This window comes from Pteropus vampyrus, unplaced genomic scaffold (assembly GCF_000151845.1).
Source record: "Pteropus vampyrus isolate Shadow unplaced genomic scaffold, Pvam_2.0 Scaffold91, whole genome shotgun sequence".
Classification (NCBI taxonomy): Eukaryota; Metazoa; Chordata; class Mammalia; order Chiroptera; family Pteropodidae; genus Pteropus; species Pteropus vampyrus.
In genome coordinates this window covers 7,368,956-7,378,390 of record NW_011888872.1, presented here as the reverse complement: position 1 = coordinate 7,378,390, position 9,435 = coordinate 7,368,956, and positions in this window count along the sequence as shown.

Below are 9,435 nucleotides of genomic sequence, written 5' to 3'. Positions count from 1 at the left end.
AAAAAAAAAACTGTAACATTTCACATTCCCAAAGCAATTTCTGTGAATGCTGTTTCTCCACATTCTTACTTGCAATGGCTAATTGGTTTTTAATAGCAGTGTATTTGATTTTTTTTTTTTTGCATGATATTATTCAGGGGTCTAATTTCATTTTCATTCCATAGGAATAAGCAAAAGTCTCAAGATAATTTATTGAAAAATCTGTCAATGATCACAGATATTCAGGGAAACTTTGATCTTATATTAAATGTTCCTATATGCATGCGTCTATTTTTGGACTTTATCTTCTATTCCATTGGTCTACTCCAGTACCAGTTCCAGTATCATATAATAATATATTACCTTAGTTTCAATAAACTGATATCTAATTGAACAAGTTCCCATACGTATTTCTTAAGTGAACTAATCTTGATTTTTTTTTTTCCATGTAAGTTTTAGTATTAGTTTCAATCTCACTAAAAACTCAGTTTGGGTTTTCACTGGAATTGCATAAAATATAAATCAGTTTGGGTAAAATTGACTTTTCAAGGTAATTAGTAAAATCATATATATTATTATACATCTTTCTCATTATTTAAATCTTTTTATACATATTTCAGTAATGTTTGTATACTTTGCCATAAAGGTCCTCCACATATTTTTGATATATTTTTTACTAAATAACACTTTGTTGAAATATGGGTTTTTGATGTTCCATATTTTTATTATGATATGTTAAAGATTCCTTTTATTCATCATTAATGGGATTAGTTGAATGTCTTATCTGAGAATTGGTGTCTTTCAGCAATTCTGGTCATTTCTCAGAAAAAAAAAATCTCTTAAAATATTGCCTCTCACTACTTTACTGTATGGCTTTCTAGAATGCCTTTTTTATACCTTTTGTTTTGTTTTTTTAAGATTTTGCTGTCTTGTGTTTCAACTTTCTATTTTTCATTTCTTTATGTTTCTGAGGTAATTTATTCAGATTTATCTTCCAAATGAATACTTTTCAGGCAAATAAATCCGTTTCTAATTATACTTATTTTTTATTTCCAGAAGTGGTTTTTGTTTTGTTTTAAGAATTTTTATAGAGAATTTTATTTTATTTTTATTTTTTTGCAGAATTTCATTGCATTCAATTATTTCTTTAAATTATTAGACAATTATTTTATATTCCTTATCTGGTTTCAATGTGTCTGTAAGAGAAAAAGCAGCTTTGTGTCTTATTTATATTGCTGAATTTGTGCTTTAAAAAATATTTCTGGCTTCTAAAGTTTTCCTAACTTTCCTGTTATCTCTGCTGTGACTTCAAATATTTTTTTAAATAATTTAATGTAGGATATTAAATATTTTTTATTTCAGGAAGATTTCTCTAGACAGCTAGTCCACCAAAATATTTAATAAAAAGACTAACTTTTAAACAGTGAAATCATGACTATTAATTTCAGAAAAAAAATTTATTCTCAAGACTTATGCTGACAGACCAGGGTCTTTTCCTTTTATTTTGGGGGTGGGGAGTAGGGGGAATGTACATTTTGTATTATTTATATTGAGACCTATCTCCTCTGATGGGTTGCTTTCTCTACAAGCTTATTTTTACACTCTAGTAGTTGGATTCTACTAAGGGCATCTTTAATCCTTTGTCAGCTTCTGACTCTGTGTTGCTGTTAATGTCTCTCAAGCAGGAATTCCACAAGTTGTGGTGTATTCAACAGTTTGTAGTCTTTGAGTTCTCAGTATACCAGCACCAACATGTCTCTTCTCTAGTGAAACACCAAGAGGAAACCCTCTGTTCCTAGGATTCTTCCTGTCAATAGTAATGGATCTCAGGAATAGGCTTTCTTAGGCATGGAACTGGCACCAGTCCTCTGTTTTCCAGCTAAATGATGTATTTCATAGCTTTCCAGGTGGTTTCAAGTGAGGTTGGAGTTTCTTTACTTCAGAATTATTAACATTTTTTGCTGAATAATTCTTTGTTATTGGAGGCTATTCTGTGTGTTGTATGATGATTATCAGTATCCCTAGTCTCTACCCACTAGCTGCTAGTAGCACACCCCCAGTCTTGAAAACCCAAAATGTCTCTGTGGGGAGTAAAATTACCCTCAAATTGAGAATTGGTGGGTGAGAACGTAACATCATGTTGTGCCCAGAGGAAGAAAATTCAGTTTGATACAGCAAAATAGCAGTTCTTCCTAAATAAATCTCTTCTACTCTCATCACTATTTTATATTTTCCATGTGAGGAGATGTTTTCAAAATGATAAACAAATTTATCTAATTACTACTGAAACTCAAGTTTGTTTAATACTTTTTTAGGTACTGTGGTGTCAAGAGATATTATTCAAAAACATATATTGGAATAAACTAATTTACCACCTTAAAATTTAAAAAAATCTTCAAAACTTATTTAAAAAAATAATATAGGTAGCTATTACTTTCCAAAATTAAAAATCAGAGAAGGTTAAAAAATGGCTTGGGCTGCAGTTTATATCCATAAAAAAAAGTATACTGAAGATGATATATTCATTAATATTCATATGTCACTTTCAAGTGATTTATAAGAACAAGTGAATTTAGAGGAAAACTTGTTAAAAGATTATAACCAATGGCATTAATAATTAATAAAGTTGTTAAAAAGTTATTTTTTAATAGGTTCAATGTGAAAAAAAATCCTGAATCTAGGCTATAAAAGCATTGAAGTTAAAATCGGAAAGAAAAAATAGCATCGATGTCAAACAAGAGGGCATTTCACAATTGAAATTAATGTCCAGCACTTTGTTGAAATTGTTTATAATTAAATAATATTACCTTTTAAAACTCAGTTTATGCATTTCTCAATAAATCCCCTATACCTCATTAATTAAGTATATTCCTTTCTTAGACTTTTAATTAAACTTTTCTCTGACCTTTGGCACATGCATTCTGTCCACCAATTTGAAACTGCCCTGGTTTCTGGCCTATGCCATGACAAAGCAAATAAATGTCATTTTGCCAAATGTCAACTTTAACTTTAGAAAACTTGTTATTGGCATCTGCCAACTTTCTTGCTCCCAGTGAATTTAATCTCATCTGCCTCTTCAACTGGTAATGATTATTTCTTCTAAAGTCTTTCCAGACTTCCTGGTGTAGAGTTGGTCACTCCTCTTTCTCTTTCTCTGTACCCTGTGGGTTTATGTATATTTCTACAAAGTGGTCATGATGATATCTTTCACCAGTCAGTGAACTCCTTAAGAAAATGAACTCCTTGAGAAAAAGAGCTTGAGAATACCCGAAGTCAGCATTGATAGTTTTAGGAAAGTTCTAGATTTAAGGCTGCTCTATAAACTTCAGCACCTGGAAGGATAAACTTGACTCGACTGTTCTTCATTAATAAGATGAAACTTTAGTTCACATGCCTTTACTTTCATCCTTCTCATGATCAACTCACTGTCTCTGTTTACTTATTTCTGCTCACCCACTACTTCTTTTACTGGTGATCATGACTCAGTGTGGTTCTTCTCTATCACTTTTATCCCCCACGGTTAATTTCCTGCTTCAAATTCTTAGCAGAGAAATACTAATTAATCTCTTGTCATCGTTGTTGTTCTGTCACATTAATTACATGTGAGTGGGCTGCTCATAGATGATTTTCTGTGAATGCCATGACCACCCTTGATGTAATCACAGTGTTTAGGGAGGGAGTTGTATTATAAATGACAAAACATTGTTTCCTAGGTCAGCACTGACTATTTCTTCACCAGTTTCCTAAGAAGGTAAAGGAGGTTTTTCAGACAAGGATCGAAAACTCCAGTAAAATAACCTCATGGATACTGCTAATACAAGCAGTTTTCTAAGATCATGTGTTAGTTTTAATGGACTATTTTCAAATTCTAGTCTTTAAAACAAAAACGGCCTTTATGTATCTCATGGAGCCCACCGTGAAGTCCCATTTTAATTCTTTGTATTCCCATCTCTGGCTCTAGGACAACTATTCAATCAAAGGCATTTCTTCAAGTTTTAGTTGTTTCAGCTTCTATTGTCAGCAATGCTGATTCATAGAGAAAGAATTAAACAAAATGGAGTCTTGTTGTAAATGCACACACAAAAAAATCAATATTTGCCAAATCGAAGAGAAGAAATCAATAGAGAAGGCATGTAATTGTCAAACTTCTAAAAAGATATGCCAAGAGTGGAGAGTAGACAAAATTCTGTAAAAATATATTGGCTTTGCTGTCCTTTAGCATAATAGACTAAAGTAGTATAACAAATAAACAAACAAACAAACATTGTATACTATGGAGATTAAGTAAAGCAAATATAAACAAAATAGCCCCAAGTGTGGTATTTAACCAGAGCTTCTGAGAGACTAAAATAGATTTGCTCTGAAAATAGATTTGTTTCTGTTAATTTTGTTGTTGTTGTTAGATTGATATATTTATTTTATCTTAGTTCTGGACTTATGAGAGAATGAATGATTGTATACAGATATCTTATGCCCTTTTCTTCAGTGGGAAACACCATGAGTCGAGATGTCTTAGCATGGCCTAAGAGTCATAGTAGCTTTTAATAGTTCCAGACCCTCCAGGACGAAGCTGATAATACAAGATGACAATTTCATGAATGATAGCTTTATTTTTAAGAAAAATTAGATTTGAGTAAAAGGAAAGAGAATTTGGATAAAGAATCACCATCATAAGGATAAATCTGGCCTGGCATTTATTTCATAAGAAAAATACTTTAAAATTCTACAAGGTCAAATATTAACATTCACTAAGATAATTTTTCAATTTTTATACACAACATAAGGCTTTATATGCAATTTCTGATACTAGTTATTATTAATAGTGTTTTCTGTTTTTCAAAGAAATTTTGCAAACTTAACCTGGTTTTTCCTCACAGAAATCCTGTGACAGAAGTAGACGTATTAGGCATTTCGTTATAGATAATGAAATTGTGATGAGAAAAGAATTAAATGACTTAACTAAAGTTACAAAGCAAGTTGGAGGTTGGAATTTTAATTACTGATTCTCCTAGAAGTGCTTTTCCTCTTTCTCCATACATATTCTTTATGGTGGGAATAACAGTCTGCTTGTATATGGAGTAATCAAAAGCAATTCTATTTAGAAATAAAGCCCTTTACTGGATTGATGTCTATGCTAACATACACATGACCCAGAGCAATATTTAGGTCAACCTATAGGAGTAAAAAGATATCAATATGTTTGTAAAATTTCAGAAGATAATATATAAGATACTAAGTCTAATCTTTTAGATCAAATAGTAGTAGAACAGAATTATTTAATGAATAGTAATAAATTATTATTGGATATCACAGAACTAACAAAATCAAAGTTAACTACTGACATTTGATAACAAAATAATAAAGTACTCAAGAAATTTTTTTTTTTACAAAACTTATTAAGTATAATAGAAAGATGTTACTTGTTATACTAAACACTGTTGAAATTTAAACATAATGGTTCAATTGCAAATATAGTAATTGAATAAAAATCACATATAGACTTATATTTAAAAAAATAAACATGTAACCAACACTGTCATCTACATGTCTCTATATATATTTCTTTTTTGCAGCAAAGTATGGTAGCAAGTTTAAGTCCTTTAAATATAGAGGCAGAATAACATGGTAATTTTGAGAGTGAAATCTGGAATAGACTGTTCACATAAACTCTAGATTCAGATCAGATTCCCTACTTTCCAAATCCAGTGATCCTTCTCTTGTCTCGACAGAAGAGCAGTGATTTTATGAAGAATATAGTGATGTGTGATTGCAAAAATAATGTTTATAATTGCACAACATTGCCCTGAAATTCTGCTGTTCTAGAAACTCAAATCTATAAGGAGCCAATGACACGTTTTCTGTATATAATGTAAAACACTCTCACGTAATAGTCCAGAATCTTTAATTGTATTATTAATTTCATTTTTTTAAAAAAATAGTCACTTTTATAAACTCATTTTATAGTATTTTCTAAGTTTTTCATTATAGATATTTTCATACCCCAAAAAAAATTTAATCGTTTTTAAAGGAAATAAACTTAGGAACATTTCAAAATGAGTACAAATTGGAAAAAAAAAATTTGTCAATTTAAAAGCATTTATCATGTCTACTTTTTTTTATTATATTGGTTCAGGGTCTCAGTGTAGTAAATTATCTTAGTTAAAAAAGAAAGTTTCAACATTTGAAGTTAATATTAAGCAGTTATTTATATTGAAACAAACATAAATTATAAATAATATTTATTGCACATACTTGTACAGATTGGGTATGTTAAAATAGACAACCCTAATATTTTATATTTTGTTCCAGATTGCTTTGAATTATATAGCAACAGATAAAGGCATGTATAAGCCCATTTTCTTGTACAGAACAGAAAAGGATAATATGTGCGTGTGTTTATATAGAATTTACACAAAGTAAAGTCTATACATGAATAATTAAGTCATTGAGAAGATATCATCTTTACCAATAAATATTATGAATTAGAAAAGCAAATTAACTAAGAAATCTATGATAAATCTCAATTAACTGTTATCCTTCACAAGCCTGTTTATATATTTAGATGTTCTATGACTAAACAATCTCTAAATTTATGAATATTTATTGGAATATAGTATTCAAGAGCTAGATTAAAACTTTTAAAATTAAGAATGCTTTGTCAGTATCTTTAGTTGAATGTGATGTATGGTATTGATTTTAATATCCAGCTCTTGACCTAAGTATAACAATGTAAGATAAAAGACTTATATAAGTACATATGAATTACTTTCCTAAACAACTCATTTAAGACCAGTTTCATATTGCCCAGTAGGTATTCCTTGAATTTCAGTGTTTTTATTATAGCTATCCATTAGAAATTGGAAATGAAATTTTAAAAAAATCAGACTTTGTAGGAAATTATTGTATTGGTAATTACCCACACTAGATGACTTAGTATATTTCTATAATTAATTATCATGCTTAGAAAAATCTATAAATGCCAACCTAATAAGGTATAACCTGATATTAGCTTTACCTCAGTCATCCTACTGATGTTTAATTTAATGAAGTAATACATTTAGAAATGTGTTCCTGCATACATTTGTTTCCAGGATTTATTATATAGAAATGTATTTACAGATTAATTAAAAAAACTCAAGTAGTAAAGCATACATTATACTACACATTACCAATAATTTATAGGAAGGAAGATTTCTCCAGTAATTGTTAACACAAGCAAGACAGGCTAATTGCCATAAAGTAGTCAATGTAATGATTATTAATAGTTCATATCCACTGTAAAAAATCACTTTTACCTAGACTTTGCATGTAAATGTAGATACAGTCTTCCTTGGAATGACATATATTTGAATATCATGTTGGCAGATGTTGCTTATCAATATAAGCAAGATTTTCACAAAAAATAAAAAGAAAAAAGGAGTATTAATAAAACATGCAAGTATGCAAATTTTTGTATTATTGATTTGTTTTGCTTTTCATATTATATATTTATATTTGTCCTGAATTCATTAGGAGGGCTAAATTAACTATGTGATTTAAAATAGGTGCTGTTACCAAAACCTATTTGATTCTAAGGTCAACTGCAGTTCTGAAACAATATGCATAGTAGGAAAAGAAAGAGGCATAATGTGTGCCTAACTTTTCAGAGAAGAATTTGAATAACTGTCGGAAACCAGCCGACCATATCAAACCAGGTACCTGAATGGAGGAGCGCGGACTGAGAAAAAAGAGAAGACAGACAGTGTGCAGGAGGGAGAACAGATCTCACAACTGTCTCTCCGAGTTTATTTCTTATGCTCCTTTTTATACATAATCTGTTCCTTTGTGTATCCCAAGATAACATAATTAAAGTAAAATCCTGAAGATTGAGGTACAATCCACACTCTCTTTGACACTCCCTTTCCTTTTTCTATACTTAATCTTCTTCTTCCTGGAATTCCACAGAACCAGCCTTTTCCCTTTTTTTATGCAAGCAGGCCTCCTGAGATAATCCATGCACTCTTTTGAATTTTGGGAGCTTTAGCTCCCTACAAATAACAATAGAAGAACAATGAAATTCTAGATCTTTTTTCATCTTCTCTTTATTTTTCTTACCCCTTTCCTCTCATTCAGAATAGAATTTCAGTATACTCAAAGAAAAGTCAAGGTTTCACTTGAATAAATCTGAAAGTTAAGCATCATGTGAACAAAAATTACCTCAAAGAGTATTTTCTATGTTTAGAATATGGAAATGAAGCTTTGAAATACTAGTGTTTCAAGTCCAACTAGAAAACTTTAGTGAGACCAACAAAAGTTCCAAAAAATTAGTAAAGAGTTAGTAAAGCAGGTGAGTTTTTATCATTTATCAAAGACATATATATTGTTTAGTATCCTAAATTTCAGCAGTCAGAAGTGGAATGGCAAATGTCTATCGATAGCCTCAACCTTTTGCTCTGTTGATCACTCCTCCTATATAAACAATAATTTTCCCTCAAGTTTATAAAATGTGCAGAATAATTATTATGAAAAAGTTTGGTCTCTCACAGTGACTCATACTCCATAATGATCTTACTACTGCCTAAGGAACAGTGACCACAAGTGCAGACATATAAAGGTCAAAAGCAACTTTACTTCCTAGCCCAAAGGCAAAAAAGTATTTTTGTATTTAACTGTATATGAAAACTACATGCTGTTGCTGTTAAACAGATATTATAAAATGATACCAGAGTATCAATATCTGAATATAAGCCACCCGCTATGTTTTGCTTATTAAAATATCCTTTATGAAATACTGCTCAAGTTGTCAACCTGCCATTTGTCACAGTCCCCTTTTCCATATCTTTAGTAGGGTTTGACAAATCTAAAGAATTAGTGAACTCATAGAGATTTTTATTTTTAACATGCTTCCCTTTCTGAAGAACTCAAGAAGTAAAATCTCAAATACTTGGGAGGTAAGGTAGAAGTAGGATGTAAGTTCTTAAGTAGGTCATTTATTTTGTCTAAATACCAGTCTACATTACTTTTATAGGAAACTTTTATGTCATATCTGTATTTATCTAATTACAAACTGTAAGAATCATTACAGAGAATTATTTTTTATAAAAATAATTCATTTTCTTTTTGAAGAAGTTATTTTAATTTGAATTAATATATCAGCAGTGATTTTTATGAATTAGAAAACCATTTAATGTCTCTTTCATCTACCTAGACGGAACAGACTAATATTCATTTAAAAAAAAGCACTGCAATCAATTAGTAACCATTGGTGTACTTGAAATTATATCCCCCCACTGAGGGTTGCTTAATAATTCATAAGAGTATACTGAGTAAGAATAGTTCCCTAGAAGTAAACTAGGAATTAGTAAATTGGCATATTGATATTTCAGTGATTTAGTTAAGCCTCTCTTGTTTCATTGCAGTATAAAGAGGGAACTCTTATTATGTGGCTCCTGGGCAGAACTGAGTTACTTAGGGTTT